This window comes from Sphaerodactylus townsendi, linkage group LG13 (assembly GCF_021028975.2).
Source record: "Sphaerodactylus townsendi isolate TG3544 linkage group LG13, MPM_Stown_v2.3, whole genome shotgun sequence".
NCBI lineage: Eukaryota > Metazoa > Chordata > Lepidosauria > Squamata > Sphaerodactylidae > Sphaerodactylus > Sphaerodactylus townsendi.
The window spans coordinates 13,020,431-13,039,877 of NC_059437.1; positions in this window are offsets into that span (position 1 = coordinate 13,020,431).

Below are 19,447 nucleotides of genomic sequence, written 5' to 3' on the forward strand. Positions count from 1 at the left end.
CAGGCGGCTTCTAAAGTCCTAGCTTGAGCCCCCGCAGCTTTTTATCAAGACCTCAGGTTCTGTGTCTCAGGGCTTTTGGTGGGAGAGCCGCTGCTGCAGTCGGGCTGTTCAGCAGGCCTTTCCCTGACGGCCGGGCTAGAGCTCGCCAGCGACGCCTTCCACAAGCCTTTTCTCCACACCACTGCATGAGAATCCGCTCAGGCCGAGCAACAAGAAAATGTGAGGGTGCTTCTGGGCGTAGGCTGAGTTCCTTCCGACACTGTTCGTGCATAATAACGACCCATTAAGGATGTTTTTTAAATAAAAAAATGACTTCCATCCAGATCAGAGGATGTGACCAGGCCAATACACAGCGCCGGAGGGTTCCTGCCTTTGTGTGTGAGGGGCGGGGAGGGGAGTGTCTAAGACATACTTGGCAGACAACTCTTGGAAAGTGAATGCTGGGCTAGACAGACCATTGGGCCATTTCAGTGGGCTCTCCCGATATTCTCCGAAAGGGGATAGCAAAATCTGTGGAAGTTAAATATCCACAACAATTAGCTGTAATATCAAAATGTAACCTCTATGTACACTTCCCAGAACCATATAAGAACATAAGAACAAGCCAGCTGGATCAGACCAGAGTCCATCTAGTCCAGCTCTCTGCTACTCGCAGTGGCCCACCAGGTGCCTTTGGGAGCTCACATGCAGGATGTGAAAGCAATGGCCTGCTGCTGCTGCTGCTCCTGAGCACCTGGTCTGTTAAGGCATTTGCAATCTCAGATCAAAGAGGATCAAGATTGGTAGTCATAGATCGACTTCTCCATAAATCTGTTCAAGCTCCTTTTAAAGCTATCCAAGTTAGTGGCCATCACCACCTCCTGTGGCAGCATATTCCAAACACCAATCACACGTTGCGTGAAGAAGTGTTTCCTTTTATTAGTCCTAATTCTTCCCCCCAGCATTTTCAATGTATGCCCCCTGGTTCTAGTATTGCCTACTGCTGAAACCAGAATACTGGAGTACATATTATGATCTTACTGTAGTGGGGCAGGTACTGAGTCCCTAAACAGAATTTAAAGGCAGAATCTGTCGAATCGCACCATGTGTCAGCGATGCTCTGTATTGTTCCTGCTGGCTTCCCAGAGAGAAGAAGAGTTTGGATTTATATCCCCCTCCCCTTTCTCTCTTATAGGAGACTCAAAGGGGCTTACAATCTCCTTGCCCTTCTCCCCTCACAACAAATACCCTGTGAGATGGGTGGGGCTAAGAGAGCTCGGAAAAGCTGTGACTAGCCCAAGGTCACCAGCTGGCGTGTGTGGGAGTGCACAGGCTAATCTAAGTTTCCCAGATAAGCCTCCACAGCTCAAGGGGCAGAGCGGGGAATCAAACCCAGTTTCTCCAGATTAGAGTACACCTGCTCTTATACACTACCCCACTGCTGCTCCTAAGATAGCCTAATTCCAAGATCTGCAGGTTTTTCAATGTGGCACAAAATCACCCTTCTTTTAGGGCATTGTCACAAGTGGAAACCAGAAAACCATTTCACATGTGAACTTTTGAGTCATGCATGAGTAAAGTTAATGCCAGATGGAGCTGGCTGTTAGTGGAGAAACGGAAGGCACGTTCCAGCCAGAGTATTTCGGCATCACAATCAGTTTTAAGTGCAACCCAATTTATCTCCTTTCCACGTGAAAACATCGTTTTCTCATCATCTGTTACCTGTACTGTGAACACAGATCCTCTGCTGCTTAAAATGTATATGTGCTCACTCACGCACGCATACAGGACGAAAGAGATTGACGGATATGGAACTTCCTCAGTGGGACTTCCTTCCTTGGTGGAACTTCCTCGCAAGCAGTCCAGATTGTATTCCTTCTGTGCACTTGCTTATGAGTTAGCTCCAGCAAACACCATGAGACTTTCTGTTGAAGCAACAGGCAGAGAACTCCACGGAAAGATATGAATATGTTTCAGGGGTAGCCTCTACTTAGTTTTACTTCCAAGCTCTTATCAGCGCTCAGTCGGAAGGGTGATACATGTTAAAGAGCATAGGTCAGTCAGTAGTTTGGTAAGTTGCTGGTGGGAAGTGCTGTGAAGTTGCAGCCGAGTCATCGTGGTGTAGTGGTTAAGAGCAGGTGCACTCTAATCTGGAGAACCACTTGAGCTGTGGAGGCTTATCTGGTGAACTAGATCAGCTTGTGCACTCAAGCTAAGAAAGTCTATTTCTCAGCGGCAGCACTGCTGTCCGTTTCGCTGTCTAGTTCTTTGCTTTTAAATGAAATTTCTGTTCAGGGATATATGATTTCTAAATACCCACTGCCTAAGATGTGTCCAGACAGTTAGAACATACCTTCTGCCACTTGAGCTGTGGAGGCTTATCTGGTGAACCAGATTAGCTTGTGCACGCCAACCCATGCCAGCTGGGTGACCTTGGGCTAGTCCCAGTTCTTTGAAGCTCTCTCAGCCCCACCTACCTCACAGGGTGTTTGTTGTGAGGGGGGAAGGGAAAGGAGTTTGTCAGCCCCTTTGAGTTTCTTTACAGCAGAGAAAGGGGGGATATAAATCCAACGCTGCTTCTTATGGGTGATGCTGTAGGGTTTTCAAGGCAGGAGACGTTCAGAGGTGGTTTGCCACTGCCTGTTTCTATGTAGCGACCCTGGATTTGGCAGGTTCCCATCAAGTACTAACCAACTCTGGTTAGCTTTCATCATCTGAAGAGATTGGGCTAGAACCGTGGTGGCGAACCTTTGGCACTCCAGATGTTATGGACTACAATTCCCATCAACCCCTGCCAGCATGCTATCAGGGGCTGATGGGAATTGTAGTCCATAACATCTGGAGTCCCAAAGGTTCGCCACCACTGGGCTAGAAGATACTGTGTGTGTGGAAAGTGCTGCCAAGTCACAGCCAACCTATGGCAACCCAGAAGGATTTTTGAGGGACTAACAGAGGTGGTTTGCCATTGCCCGCCTCTGCATCATGACCCTGGAATTCCTTGGAGGTCTCCCATTCAAATACTAGCCAGTGCGGACCCTGCTGGATGGATTTATATATATATATTTACATTGAAATTCACAATCATGTTTAAAATTTCACCTCACACCATTTCCCCACCAATCTTATTCTGATGATTTTTTGATCTCTTGATCTCTTTTTGATCTTTTTATCTCTTGATCTCTTTTTGATCTCTGATGATTTTTTGATCTCTTGGTGCAGGCAATTTCCTTTGGTCTATGTTTTTTTTAAAAAAATAAACATTTTAAAATGCTTTTTAAAAAAGCATGAAGTAGCTAATTTTGGAGCCAGGAGGTCTCCTTAGTTCCAAATTTCCTTGTCAAACTAACCAGGGGAAAGGAGAGCTCGGAGCTATTTCCGAGACGCATTAGCGCTCTCTCTTTCTTTTTTTCCCCCTCTCTCCACTTACCTTCCAGGCTCACCAGCTCTAGTTCTGTCTCTTTGCAATCTAATAATTAACCGCCATGAATCAGCCGAAATGATCTGTGACTGGGGGGAAGACACTGGGGTGGGGGCGGGGGAGGCGGGGCAGCTCCTCCAACCATATTAGCCAGCGCTGCCATAAGCAGTATAAAACATTTGGCAATTTCTCACGACTTGTGGGTAGAAGCAAAGTGTCGCTCAGCTGAGAATGAGGCCGTTTCCCCTTGTGCGATGCTTGGTTTTTGAAAGGAATAGCTCAGGGGTATCCAACTCAGATGCTCATGTACTACAATTCCCATCAGCCCGTGCTAGCACGGCCAATTGGTCGATGAGTTCATGAAGACCATTGACGACCGCAAGTGAGCCAAGCCAGTGTCTTGCTGATCGTGGCTACCCATTGAGAAGGACTTCTAAGAATGTATGTCACCTGTGCCCCTCCCTGGCTACAGGTTGGGGCCGGAAGGGACTTCTGTGTGTAAATATCTGTACAGAGTTCAGTAATTTTAAAGCAAACCTTCACTAATCATGCTAGTTTCAATAGGGTTGTTGGAGGGTAATGGTTTGGTGTTTTTCTCTCTCTCAATTGACCATGCTGGCAGGGGCTGATGGGAATCGTAGTCCATGAACATCTGGGACGCCAAAGTTGAAAACCCCTGGACACAGTGTGTAACAGACTTCCCCCTGTGATACACCTCTGAAGATGCCAGCCATAGATCCAGGTGAATCATTAGGAACAAGATCCACCAGACCATGGCCACACAGCCCGGAAAACCCTACACAGAAATATATCACTGCCTGTAAAGGATTCAATGGTGTTGATGGTGAAGTAACCTTGAGTGCATTCCACAGCCCGGGCGATGGGCCAGCTGCATCGGCGGAGACTTTATCTTTGCGCGGGAGATGAGGACTCCGTTCCCATGGGAAGCAGGAGGGGGGATGGGGTGAATGGTGTTATAACCTGTGCTTCTGGCGGGAAGTGTCATTCCTGCCACTACGTGTACGTGAGCTTTCTAAGATGTCTTAATAAACGGACTTTTACATCCAAAAAGCCTTTTATTTCTGCTTCTATGGAATTCCTTACATTGTGGCAGGAATCCGATTCATCTATATTCCTAGTGCAGTGGACCTCTGGTGTCTTGACATGGAGAGGTTGAATGTTACTGCGGAAGGTGCGGTAGCCCCCAAAGAGGGCTCCGACCTTTCCCTTCTGGATCTGGAGGAACCGGCAGGAGAACGGGCCTCGCTGGTGGCTCTTTCCCGATCCTCGTATCAGCACGAAGTCTTCCTTTACTCCGTTGGAGCGAGGGATCGTGACGGCGACCATGGGGACTTCCATGAGGCGTTTAGCGCTGTCTATGGATCGATCGCCTGTGGCTCGTATCTGTACCCGTTTTAGTGTGGATTACGAACTTCAGAGGCAACCTGTCATGGAGGAGACGGGCCTGACCACCTTTCATGCGGCAACCCAGGAATCCATTGAACGATTCCTGGACTCGTATTTTGGTGATGCTCCCAAAGAACCACCGTGGCACAGCACTGGGGCCCGGCCGAAGGATGCTGGGACTAAACCTGGGATTGGGAGGGGTATCCGTACCGTCTTCCAATCGGACCCCCCTGATCCCGGGCCAGCGACCGCACCTGAGGTGCCCCGGGGAGCCACCGGTGGCTACGGTGTCTCCGATGTCTCGCTTCCAGACGACGAAGAGTCCGAAGAAAGCCTGCACTCCCAGCCGGATCTGTTCCCTCTCCCATCGAAGGAGACCTGGGATGAGGAAGTGGGGCGACTGCGCAGGATGCCCAAGCACATGGAACCGGGAGCGTCAGCTATGGGAGGAGGAGCGGGCACAGTTGCAGCAAGAGCGCGAAAACCTGCAGAGGGACCGGGAACGGCAACGCGAAGAAGTCCAGCTCGAGTTGGACCGTGCACAAAGATGCGCTCCAACTACAATATGCCCAGAATCTGTCAGTCCATGATAAAGTCCTGGAACACTCCAGACTGGATTTACAACGGCAACGCGAAAGCGTTCAGGCCCTGCGCACGCAAAGTGAGCTCACTGAAGCTCTTAAACGGGACGAACTGGCTAAATTGGAACGAGAAAAAGCTGCTCTGCATGCGCACCAGGATGCATTGACCCGCAAGGAGAGGGAGCTGGCTGCGTTGGAGAGGGAGCTAAGGAGGCAACAGACCAGGAAGCCCCAAGTTGGAGTCTATGCTGTTACTGATCACGCTGGCGCCAGGGGGGCCACGTACCTGGAATCCTGCCACCCAAACGACAGCGGCAACGCCAGCGCCCGATTCCGGCCCCATACAACAGCTGCCTGCCCAACCTGCTCAACCCAGCGCAACCACACGCCCAAGTAGGCGCCAAGAGCCGTGGACCGTGGCTACCATCGGCCCCCCATCCCAGCCCGCTTCGATGGGACCGCTTCCAAACTTCCCTACTTCATTTTGCAACTCAATGCCCACTTGGAAGACTATGATGATTTATACCGGTCTGAGCGCGAAAAAATGCGGGACATCGGCTCAGTCCTGGATGGGGCAGCAGCCGACTGGTTCGTGACTCTTTTGGATTTGCAAGATGAAGACTCTCGCACGGTGCCCGCATTCCTCCAAGCCTTAAGAGCGCGCTTCCAAGATCCAGGCGCCGAGAATGAAGCTATCCGCACCATCAAAACTATCCAGCAAGGCAACCGCCCGTTTGCAGAATTTGCCCGTGAATTTCGTGCGGCGGCTGCTCAACTTCCTCCTGAGTGGCCTGAACGCATGAAATGCGAATACTTCTCGGATGCTGTGGACGGCAAGCTGCGTGAAGCGGTGTTTTTAATTCGGGTTCCTCGTACTATTGCAGATTGGATCCAGTTGGGGTCCCAGGTGGCGTCCCCGTTTGGAATACGCTCGTGCCGGAGCCTTGCGCCAAAACCCACCACTGTGCCCACCAAGCCAAGCCCAGCTACCGAAACCACCTCTGAACGCCGTCGCCGACTGGGATTGTGTCTTTACTGCGGAGGGCCAGGTCATCTAGCCGCCAACTGTCCCAAGAAACAAAAACCAACCGCTCCAGCTACGGCGCACTCCATCTGCCAAGCCACCACGCGGATCGGGGCCGCCTCCGGCGGGCTCGTCTAATGCGGTCATCGGCGACCCAGAGGAGGCAGCTGTTTGCCTTTCTTCAGCCCCCATGGACATGGGTCCGACTCCTGACGCGGTGAGTGAAGGCAGCGCTCCCATTACTGTCCAAGCGTTTCTGGCCAACCCCGCTAAACACACTCGCATTATAGCCTCGGCCCTTGTGGATTCTGGCTGCTCCCACTGCTTAATGCGGCCCCAGGTGGCGGAGGAGCTAGGTCTGGACCAAATTCCCCTGGCTAAGCCCATACCATTCACCCAAATGGACGGCAGCCCCCTCGGGAACGAAGGACCGGCCCAGTACAAAACACAGCCGGTTCTCCTCCGTTGCGCCGACCATTGGGAGAAAATTAGTTTTATTTTGGCGCCAGTGGCCAAACACTCCATAGTTTTGGGCATGCCACGGTTATTGTTACATGAACCATGTAACATTTGGAAAGAACGGATCTTAGAATTCACTGACCCTCCCTGCGGTGAACACATGAATTGGGGGGAAAACCCAACTTCTCCTGACACACACCCCTCCCTGGCTTCTTCAGCGATTGCTCCCGATTCTATTGGCATCCCACCTGCGTATCATGATCTAGCCAGAGTTTTTCAGGAGCAAGAATGCGATCAGTTGCCACCCCACAGAGACACTGACTGCAAAATCGTTATACAACCAGGGGCGCAACTGCCCAAAGGTAGAATCTACCGCATGAGTCCCAATGAGGAGAAGGAACTTCGTGCCTTCTTGGACAAGAACCTCGCCAAGGGTTCATACGGGCGGGCTACCAAACACACACACGCTGCTCCCGTTTTGTTTGTAAAAAAGAAAGATGGGTCTTTACGGCTTTGCACAGATTATCGAGGTCTCAATGCGGTCTCCCTGTCCAATAAATATCCTTTGCCTTTGATCAAGGACCTTTTAGATGCACTCGGCAAAGGGCGCATTTTTACTAAATTGGACTTGAGAGAAGCTTACTACAGGGTCAGAATTGCTGAAGGCTATGAACACTTGACTGCGTTTAACACAAAGTTTGGACAGTTTGAATACTTGATAATGCCATTGGGTTAAGTGGGGCCCCCGGAGCTTTTATGGCCCTTATCAACGAAGTTCTCCATGATTTATTGTACAAGGGAGTTGTGGTATACTTAGATGACGTTTTGATTTACTCACAAACCATAGAAGAGCATGAAACATTGGTTCGTGAGGTATTGAAACGCTTGCTCAACAATTCTCTCTTTGCCAAACTCTCCAAATGCTGTTTTCACCAGACCTCCATTGACTATTTGGGTTACCGGATCTCGCCCGAGGGCTTGAAAATGGATCCTGCTAAGATTGACGCAGTCCTCCAATGGCCTGCCCCCCACCAACCCAAAGAGCTCCAATCTTTTCTTGGTTTTGCTAATTTCTATCGTGACTTTATACCCCAATTCGCTGAACTGACTCTCCCTCTCACAGACCTCTGCACTAAGGGTAAAGATCCACTGTCCGCCAAGCCCGGGGCCCCCTTTCCTGGTCTGAGGAGTGTCAAACAGCCTTTCAACTCTTAAAAGTCGTTTACCACCGAACCTATCCTAAAGCACCCCTGACCCAGATCTCCCGTTCGTGGTTCACGTGGATGCCTCGGACAAAGCACTTGGGGCAGCCCTGTTGCAGAAAAATAAAGATGGTAGGCTGGTTCCGTGTGCTTATTTGTCTAAGAAATTCTCTGGTGCTGAACTCAACTGGACTGTAGGAGATAAAGAGACTGCGGCCATCAAAGTAGCACTCTCCACTTGGCGCCACTGGCTGGAGGGGGCTAAACACCCCTTTCAGGTTTGGTCGGATCACAAAAACCTGGCAGCTCTTTCCACCCCCCCCTCAAGATGTCCGCAAAACAACTTCGTTGGGCCGATTTCTTTTCTCGTTTCTCTTTTACAGTCCATTTTTTCCCCGGGAAAACCAATAAACTGGCTGACGCGCTCTCGCGCCTACCCGGGGAGGGGGGTGGAGCTGCCTTACGAGACATTCCACGCACTGTTCTCTCCCCCTCCCAGTTGGGGCTGGCTGTCACCCAATCTCAAACGTCCACTCCGCCTCCACCCCCCATTCCTAGTCTCGTCTCTCCTTTCTTGCGGGAACTTGAGGAGGCGGGGCTGCACGAGCCTCCAGCGGAAGAAAGCGACTCCCAATTGCGTTTGGAGAATGGAGTTTGGCGGAGGGGGGAATGTTGGTACGTGCCTCCCCCCCTCCGCAAGCAGGTTCTTGAAGCTTGCCACGACGCCCGCTCGGCTTCTTATTTCTGCTTCTATGGAATTCCTTACACTGCCCCTGCTCCTTATTTAACTTACCTGGATAACAAAGATCTAAGGAGAGCTTTTACTCTTGCAAGAAGTGCACATTTACCTTCTGCTGTCTTAGAAGGGAAATATCAAAAGATACCTTATGCTGCAAGGTTATGTTCTTGCTCTCTGAATTCTGTAGAAACTATAGAGCATATGTTATTAAAATGTCCCCTTTATGAGGAGGCAAGGAAAAAATGCCTGTCACATCTGTTACATAAGTTGACATATTGTTCTGATGAAGTTTGTTGTGAAAAACTATTACGAGATAAGGATAACATTACTAAATGGGTAGCAAAATTCTGTCTATTCATTATGAAAAAGAAAAAATGATCTGAAAATGGCATCCCCCTTAGATACTTTTGTCTAGTATTTTTATGCTGTTTGGTATCTGCATTCTTGTTTTGTTGGAGATATTTTTACTAAATTGGAGATTTGTAACATATTTGGTCATTGACTGTAAATAAACTCTACTCTACTCAGCCTGGAAAATCCTCCACAACCCCTGGAATAGCATGTTGGAAGCTTCACTTCCTGTCCTGGAAGAGACTAGGCTGAAGGCATTCAGTGGTTAAGGGAATTTGCTTTGTTGGCCAGCTGACCGTGAGATGCAGTGGCCACCAGCAGCTGACTTTATATGTTGACCAATACATTCTCTAAAATGCATCCTGCATAGAACTGCCCCATTAATCTTTTCCAGTTTTCACTGTGGTTAGGAGAAATATTTGCATGGTTCTGTGCCACTATGGCTGATGGCCAGAGAATTGTAATGTACAATTCTCTGGCCATTAGCTTAGTGGGAGTCAGGAGGCGAGTGACTGGTGGATTTTGAATTTTTCCATTCATGCTGTCGGTTAACACTTCCCATGCACCAAGTGCTTCTTTCATCCTCCCCAACATGGTGATGCTGTCGATTAAGCTCAGTGGAAAAAAGTTCTGCACAGAGAAGCAACCACCTGCAACTGACCACAGGACCTCGGTTACCTTCTCTTCTGCACAGAACTGAGACGCTCTGCAGAGGAAAGTTTTTTCTCAGCTTTGCAACACCTGTCCATGAAATGAAGCAGCCTCGAAAAGCTCCTCTTCTAGATCACTGTTAAAGTTTGGAGGAACCAGACTAGTCAATGGGCAATGTCTGGGAGAAGAGTCATTTAGGTCTAGGAGAGATACAGGGGAGATACAATGGAACAGAGTGGGCCAGGGCAAGCCCAAATCCAGTTTGTCTGAGCAGCAGTGGCATAGTGGCTAAGAGCAATGGCTAAGAGCAGGTGCACTCTGACCTGGAGGAACCAGGTTTGATTCTCCGCTCTGCCGCCTGAGCTGTGGAGGCTTCTCTGGGGAATTCAGATTAGCGTGTACACTCCCACATGCACCAGCTGGGTGACCTTGGGCTAGTCACAGCTTCTTGGAGTTCTCTCAGCCCCACCCACCTCACAGGGTGTTTGTTGTGAGGGGGGAAGGGCAAGGAGATTGTAAGCTCCTTTGAGTCTCCTACAGGAGACAAAGGGGGGATATAAATCCAAACACCACCACCACCACCACCAATACTACTACTACTACTACTACTACTACTACTACTACTACTACTACTACTATTACTTCTTCTTCTTCTTCTTCTTCTTCTTCTTCTTCTTCTTCTTTTCCAAAATATAACTCAAGTAGAACCTAGCAGATCATGACGGAAGCTTGGCCAAGTTCACTCTTTACTGGTGTTTTCATTTTCTTCAGTAGTTACCTACCAGAACTCCGTTTATTATTGATTATTTATTTACAAAATTTGTATCCTGTATTTGTACCATATTTTTGTAGGGGTTTTCCCAAAAATGTTGGTGTCTTTTAAAGCCAAACCTGGAAAATTCCAAACCAAAGAGCTGAATGGAAAGATTGGCTGAGCCGACGCCTGCTTCCAGATCTTCTGGGCTGGGGGGGGGGGGGGGGGCCAAAATCTTTTTTAAAAGCCAAAATGATTTTCAGGTGTTTTTTTTTTCAGCTTCCGCTATTAGGCTTCATTCAGATAGCCAGTTTTTTTATTTCCGGCAGGGAAAAAAAAGATGAAATGGCTTTTTTGGAGGAGGGGGCAGGTGAGAGTTTGGTGCCTCGAGGGAGAAGGCCTGATTTCAGAAGACAGGAACACCCAAAGCATGGCCTCAGAAGATTATCCTCGGGGCGGTTCATGAGGGATTAGATGGTCCCAGTGGTGACATCCAAAAATTTTAGTAACAGGTTCCCATGGTGGTGGGATTCAAACTGTGGCGTAGCACCAATGGGGATGGGCGGAGCATGATGGGGGCGTGGCTAGACATCCTGGGGGTGGGGCATTGCTGGGCGGGGCTGTGGCAAGGAAACGAATGCACGCAGGCGCAGGCTGCCACGCACGCCGGTGCACCTCCTGCTAGACTGCTTCAAGTTCTGCGCGCTACTGCTGAGAGGAGGGGTGTAACGAAGGCAAAAATCAAGTGGCAAAATCACCCATTAGTAACCCCCTCTCGGCACACACAAATAATTAGTAACCTACTCTCGGGAACCTGTGAGAACCTGCTGGATCCCACCTCTGGATTAGATGGTCCTTCAAGTATGTTGGTCCCAAATCATTTGGGGTTTGAAGTTGACTGGTCAGACTGTTGGACCTAGCTTAGCTACACAATGCATTGCAAGTTCTGGGTACAGCACTCCTAGCATTTGTAAACTCCCTTAGCAGGCATGTAGGGATGAGCTCATGTGGCATGTTTCGCAATGGGGTCAGCAGTGCTACACCGAAGCCATTTCTAACTACTTAAAAGTCTCCGCCCTTCACGGCACAGTTCCAATTTAAAAGTGGGCTGCAGCATGCCTAGTTTAAACTCACACAGGGGTTGTGCAGATGTTATGGCTGACCCAAACAACTGTGCCTAAGAGGCCTGAAAGGATCCATTCTGGGTTACAGAATGGGTGGATTTTACCTGACCCGTTTTGTACAACAAATATATTTTGCCACAGATTGTTCCTCAGGCTTGGAGGAAGCGTAAACACTCAGAGCATGCAATATTTTAGCAGTAGATGCAGCTCTTAGTATTCATGGGGGAGGGGGATCTGTCCATAATTAAAAGATCTCACACCCAACTGCCAGTGGGAGAACAAAATAAAAACAAATGTACAGCAGCACCTTAAAGACTAACAGTGTTGTCTAGTGGTTAAGAGCAGGTGGATTCTAATCTGGAGAACCGGGTTTGATTCCCTACTTCTCCACTTGAGTGGCAGAGGCTTATCTGATGAAACAGGCATGTTTCTGCACTCCTGCATTCCTGCTGGGTGACCTTGAGCTAGTCACAGTTCTCTCTGAACTCTCTCAGCCCCACCTACCTCGCAAGGTGCCTGTTGTGGGGAGAGGAAGGGAAAGGGGAGTCTCCTTACAGGAGAGACAAGTGGAATATAAATCTAAATATTTCTTCTTCTGTTTGAGAAAATTTAAAACAGAAATAAATGTTGTTAGTCTTTAACTGTGCAATCCAAAGGGGGGAGGGGGTTGAAGCCGCATTGGAAGCAGTGGAAAGGCTGTCCTGTACCCATGCTACCATGCAAAACAGCACAGATGCCGTCACAGTGGGACTTACCTTGGCGGGCGGCAGCCACGGCGCTCAAACCCAGAAGTTCACTCCTGCAGCGGCCGACCTCCACTTCAGCAACCTCAGACAGCATGGACGGGAACACTCTGGGGGTGTTCCCAGGGGTGGAGCCAACTTTATTCAGCCCCCAAAGGACTTTTGACCTTGGAATGCCCCTTAAGCTAGCAGCCAATTTATGCCACTAAAAAGTGTCGCATAAGTCAGTGTTCCCAATGGAATTTTTCAAACTGTTGGGGTTTTTTCATCCCCCCCCCCACTTCCTGCACTGCCTGAAACCCCACTAGAGGGGGCATGGGTACATTGTCATGGTGCTGTCCGTGGCCGCCACTCTACCACCCACCCCCCTTTGGATTGAGCTGCCGGGTATCTCTGGACATCAGTGTTATTTTGCTACCACAGACTACCGAAGAAGGTACCTCTTTGTAATCATCCTGCTAAAGGAGCAGCATTTTTTAAAATTTACTACCAGAATTGCTCCCCCCTCTCCATTATAATATGAATTTTAAAATTAACTAGATGGCAGATTATTTGATCCAGCTTTTTGACCCTAGCCAGAGGTGGGTAATTACCAGGGCACGTTGCAATTCTTTCCCCTCTTCAATATTATGAGGGAGGTTCACTAAGATTACCCAGCAGGAGTGGAAATGTCCCCACTGTGTTTCTGAGGTTCAAACTATGGAGCATATTCTGCTTTATTGTTCTAAATATGAGGGATTCTAGTGCAGTGGTGGGATACAGCAGGTTCGCACTACTTCGGCGGAACCGGTTGTTAAAATGATGCTTGTAAACAACCGAGTTGTTAAATTATTTGAATCCCACCACCAGGGCCATCCTTTCTTCTTTCCTTCCTGTCAAGTTCAATGAATATTGACTAGCTGGGAAGGTTATATTTTTATTAAATAATTCTTCCTCTTTGATTGTAACTTCTGCAGCTAACTTTTTCCTCAATATATTGCAGTGGTTCTCAACCTTCCTAATGCCGTGACCCTTTGATACAGTTCCTCATGTTGTGGTGACCCCCAAGCCTAACATTTAATCCATTTTACAGATGGAGAACACTGATGCAGAGAGTCTTAGGCGACCCCTGTGAAAGGGTCGTTCGACCCCCAAAGGGGTCCCGACCAGTGGTGGGATCCAAAAATTTTAGTAACAGGTTCCCATGGTGGTGGGATTCAAACTGTGGCGTAGTGCCAATGGGACTGGGCGGGGCATGACGGGGGCGTGGCCAGGCATGACGGGGGCAGGGCATTCCTGGGCAGGGCTGTGGCAAGGATGCAGCCACTGCGCCGGTCCTTGGGCGGGAAACGAATGCACGCAGGCGCAGGCTGCCACGCACGCCGGCGCACCTCCTGCTAGACTGCTTCAAGTTCTGCGCGCTACTGCTGAGAGGAGGAGCGTAACTAAGGAAAAAATTATGTGGCAAAATCACCAATTAGTAACCCCCTCTCGGCACACACAAATAATTAGTAACCTACTCTCGGGAACCTGTGAGAACCTGCTGGATCCCACCTCTGGTCCCGACCCCCAGGTTGAGAACCACTGATATATTGGAATAATTTATTTTGGCTTGCCAATGTTTTCCCTTGTCTCCTTCCTTTGTACTCTTAATGCTTAATAAAGGTTTGTTGTTGCTGCTGTCAGTACCTTCAGCTGTGGCTTCCCATGACAATCTCAATTCATTACCCCGGAGTTGGGCTCCAGAAGCCATGCGCCAGGTGAGCATCGGTGGCTTCCTGTGCCCGGCTGAGCCTCCTTTCGCCTGCCCCTCCCACCTTCGACAAACCGCCACCCAGCAGTCAGCAAGCTGGGCCCATTTTCTGTGGATTCAGCAGGCCAAGTTCAATGTCACTAGGACTCCAGCCGATGTACGAGTGGGAGGGAGTCGGCAGTGGTCACATGGATGGCCTGAGATTGATCAAATCCCCGCAGCTGCCCCCGCCCTGTTCTTCTGGACTGTCAAGGAATCTGAGCAGCTGGAAAACTGAGGAGGCCAAAACACTGTGCCTGTAAGGAGCATCTGGGCTGGGGTGTAGGAGAGCATCCTGCCCCACCAGCAGTGGGAGGGGACTGCATCAGCATCTGCCAGCGCACTATTTTCACAGCTGACATCCTAGCCAGGGCTAAATATAGCCACCTGGGGCTTCTTGCCTGTTAAACTTTAATAAACCTCCTTACTCTGCTTCACACTTCCTTCCCTTCCTTCTTCTCTCTCTCCCGCTCTGCGTTATTCCCCTTTTTAATTTCTTTTTTGCTTTTTCCTGTGATTCTCATGGCTCTTGTTTTGATCAGCTATCCCGGGAGTTGCCTGGGGAGGCAAAACACCCCCGCTCGCTAGGCTCGCTAGGTTTTTATACACCTTATAACCTGGGCTTTGATGCCTGTGTGGCTACTCCAAGCCACTGGAGTACGGGGGCAGGTAGAACTCACAGTGTAGCATCACACATTCAGCGTTTTCCAGTTGTCTCAGTGCACAAGGGCAGAGCCTTTCCCTAAGTGGTATGTGTGAGTACCAACCCCAAAGCAGATTCAGCAGGTTCGCACCACTTCGGCAGAACCGGTTGTTAAAATTGTGCTTGTAAACAATCGGTTGTTAAATCATTTGAATCCCACCATTGAGGGCAGCTGTCAGGAGGATATTGAGGCAAGGTAACACGAAGGCTCCTCAAAGCTGAGGAGATGCGGGATGGTGACGGTAAGAAGGGAGGATTCCGAGACACCGTGGCAAGCAGACCTTGGCACTGTTGGGAGCCCAGGATGTGCCGCCTTTTAATGTCCCCGTTCTTTTGCTTCAGCATCATAAAGGCATATAGTTCATCTGAAGCACAGAGGGACTCCAAAGGGTCCCTTGACTTGATGTGATATGAAATAAGGGCCCAATATAAAGTTTCACATGAATCTGAAATAACCATTGCAGACTTTAAAACTCCAAACAGGTTTTATGCTAGGGTGTTTGAAGGACATGCTTCTTCAATCAACGCTGCCTTCTCCAACCAACGATGCCCAGCAGGTGAGCTCAATTTCCTAGGGACTTCTTCATGCGCCCCCTCTTGGTGAGCTTAGATGGGGGTGACTGAAGAAAGGACCTTCTTTTTAGTAGCACTCCAAAATATGGCATTTTAGAATACCTTCCTAACTGTAATTCCATAACTACAATTCCATAATTCACCGCTCAGAGCCCTTCGGGGATTGGGCGGTATAAGAAAATGAATAAATGAATGAATGAATGAATGAATGAATGAATGAATGAATGAATGAATAAATAAATAAATAAATAAATAAATAAATAAATAAATAAATAGTGTACATGTGTTATCATCACACCAGGGTTGCAAGGTAGGACAGGCTGAGAAAATTGTGACTGGCCCAAGATCCTCCATGCAGCATAGTGGCAGTGGGATTTTGAAGCCATATCTCTCTGGTTCTAGTCTGGAACTCTTAACCACCATTGTTGTGCCGAGGTTTTACAATAAAATGCAAATGTATTCATATTTAATTGATGGTTGATATAAAGATAGGGGACTTTAATCCACTAAAAATGTAGCTGACTCACAACTCTGATGTTTAAGATTATCTAATGATGAGAGTTGAGAAGAAAGTTACAGCTGGTTTAAACTAATTTTATCTAGGACACTCACAGAGAGTCCTAAACAGAGTTACACATTTCTAAGCCCATTAACTTCAATGGACATAAAAGGGTTTATCTCTGCTTAGGACCATACCGTCAGTAGTCATCCTCATTTCAATAACCTCTAAGACTTCTTCTAGCCTGGAAAAAGTCTTTTCCCTCAGCTTCTGCAAGGCATCTGGGGAGTGGATGCAATTTCCAAGCCTTATTAACAGTTACCTTGAAGGTATTAATAGACCCGTCTCACCTGCAGCCTTTGTTCTTCTAGGTGAAAGAGATTTAACTCTTTCAGATACTGGGGGCTTGGGCTCATACAGCCAAAAGCGGTGAAGTTAATTGCAGTAAACACAGTTCAAAAAGGCTTTGCTCTCCAGTAATGGATTCCTGTTTATTGTAACTAAGTTCACATGGAGAAATAACTTGAACTCGGGTCACTCAGTTCATTGCTATTGGTGAGTTTTCAGTTCTAGCTTCCAAAATGCTCAGGAGAGGGAGCATGGTCTTTGTTTAGGTTCATTCTATATTTGAAATACCATATAGATGGAATGTCTGTTCACTGAGATGCATGGACTTTTCATGTATAAGTCACGTGAAGGCCTTGGTGTACCCACTCCAACCTTCCTCCAAGGACTTCTGAATAGCATACATGCAGAGCCGCAGTGAGGGGGAACTGCGCCCAGGGCACGTGGGCGCCCTGCCCCCTGCCATGTCCCCGCCCACCCCCACCACACCCTGGAATGCCCCAGAACGTCCCACCACGCCCCCGCACCGCGCACACCCGGTGAGTCACGCATTCCCCCACCCGCTTGATGCTATGCCACTGCACACATGTCTCTCTCTTCCCCTCCATTCCCACAACAGCCCTGTGAGGCAGGTCAGAGTGAGAGAGAATGCCTGACCCAGGTTTACCCACTGAGCTTTACAGCCGGTTAGGTATTTGAACCCATATCCTAGTTTAGCACTTTAATCGCCACTTCACATGGATTCTCAAACACGCCACACCGGATATCTAAGAGGACCCCTGTGATTTTAACAGCTGCACGCCTGGAAGAAGTATCACAGGTGGAGTTTCCATACTGCCACCATGCATCTCCACACCCAGAAAAACTGCAGGTCTGGCATTTCCACCCCTGATACATGTTGGAACTTACATGAACACATGACACTGCTTGTCATGCCATTGGTCCATCGAGGTCACTAGCAGCAATGCTGATTGGCAGTAGCCTTCCTGAGTCTCCGCTTCAAGTTCTTTCACACACTACTGTGACCTGGTCTTTTTAACTGGGGAAATCTGGGATGGAACTTTGGGACCTTGGTCACATAAAGCAGGTGCTCTGCTATTGAGCCACAGACGTCAGTGGCGTACTGCTAATGGGGACATGGGGTATCCTATGTCCACAGGCGCATGCCATTTTGTCTTGTGGGGGGCACACGAGCCGCACGCCATCAAGCCTTGCCCCCTTGCCAACTTCCCTGCAGGCTGACTCCTGCCCTCCCCAGGCCCTGCATGGAGGCCAGAAGGGTGGGGCGCTGCGGCAGGTGGATCAGGCGGGCACCACCCCTGTGAGTTCCGTCCTCCCCTGGCCTCCCTGCTGACTCCCGTAAGTGGGGCGTGGGGAGCTGGGCATGGGGGGGCACCATTTAGGCCTGGCACGCCACTGACAGCCTCTCTCTCTCCCGACGCTGCCTGAAATAAGGGCAGGAGCGTCCAATGGAACCAGAGCACCTACACACCCCTAAGAGCTTTCCCATCTCTGCAGCTTTAGAGGTGGGAGACTTCTCAGAGTCCGATTCTGCACTGCAGACCCCTCCCCTCGCCTCCTCACTCTGACCAGAGGCGGCAGCTGCTGCTGCTGCACTGAATCTGATAGAGGTGGCTCAGCAGAGTGCCCGTTAGTCAGGGCTTCTCTCTTCCCCGACTCCTGCCTTCCTCCTCCCTCCCGTCAAGCCAGAGGCCTGGCTCCCCGCCAGACAGCCATTTCCTGGTAACCTAATAGCTGCAGATGAACCGAAAATGCATTTCCTGCCACCCTGCATTTCCTGCCACCCTGCTGTAAAAATTTTATTTATGTAACCAGAGAATGTGCATTGCTGTCTTTGACTGCATCGAGGATCCTGCCGCTGCTTGATGGGGCTGACTGCGGGGTGCTTGGAGGGGGGGGGGTATTCTGCTGTGCCTGGAAGCCACCATGGGTGGGGCTGGCTCTGAATACCACCGCTGGAAATTCCCCTGTGCAGGTCTGCTGCAGCTGGAAGCAGGGGTCTGCATCCCTTTGGCACACCATCCCGTTTTGTCTCTTTTAGCTCAGCGCTCCATCACTGAACAGAGAAATGGCATCAGCCTCGCCCAGTAGGGCTGCTCCTCATTCATAACTTTTTTTCCCCTACGGAGCGTTCATCTTTTGGAAGCTTTCTCCACCAAAGGTAGAAAAGCGAGGACAGGCAGGATTTGCCCTGGCGGGGGGGCGGGGGGGGAAATCCCAAATCGCCAGCCGACCATCTCACATGACAGACAGCATATTTACCACCAGGGGAGACTGATTTAAATGGTATACCCTCCGTTGACCACCTGCAATCACCATTGCTATAACCCTCACATTACTTTGATACCAGAAGGGCATTACTCTTTGTATCTCCTGGGGATTCAAACATGAACAGTTACGCAAAAGGGCAGCATTATCTAGCTTCCAAAACTGCACAGGAATTTTAATCTCTTTTTCATCCGATAGCTTTGCGTTTTGTAGCCGGCTTTTAAGAAGAGAAAGGAAGTCATAAACAGCCATATTGGTCCACGCATCAAAAACTGAGAACAAATTCTGCGTCATACCTTTTATTTGGACCAGTGTGAGCCTCCAAGCTCCCCGCAACTTTGTAACATCCAGCCTGATGAAGATCTCTGCTGAGCTTGAAAGCTGGCACAGTGCTTTTGTGGAACAGTCCAAATGAGCCAAGCTTGTGAGAGCTTGGAGGCTGAGCAGGGCCAGCCATGGTTAGTACTTGGATGGGAAACCACCAAGGAAGATGGGGGTTGCTATGAGCAACAGCAAACCACCTCTGCTCATTCCGTGCCTTGAAACCCCCTTGAGGGACTGTCATAACTCACCATTGGGCTGTACTGAATAATAAAAATAATAAGTATCAAAAGGTATTAAATGTATTGTCGAAGGCTTTCACGGCCGGAATCACTTGGGTGCTGTGTGGTTTCCGGGCTGTATGGCCGTGTTCTAGCAGCATTCTCTCCTGACGTTTCGCCTGCATCTGTGGCTGGCATCTTCAGAGGATCATCAGAGGCTGATGATCCTCCCTGAAGATGCCAGCCACAGATGCAGGCTAAACATCAGGAGAGAATGTTGCTAGAACACGGGC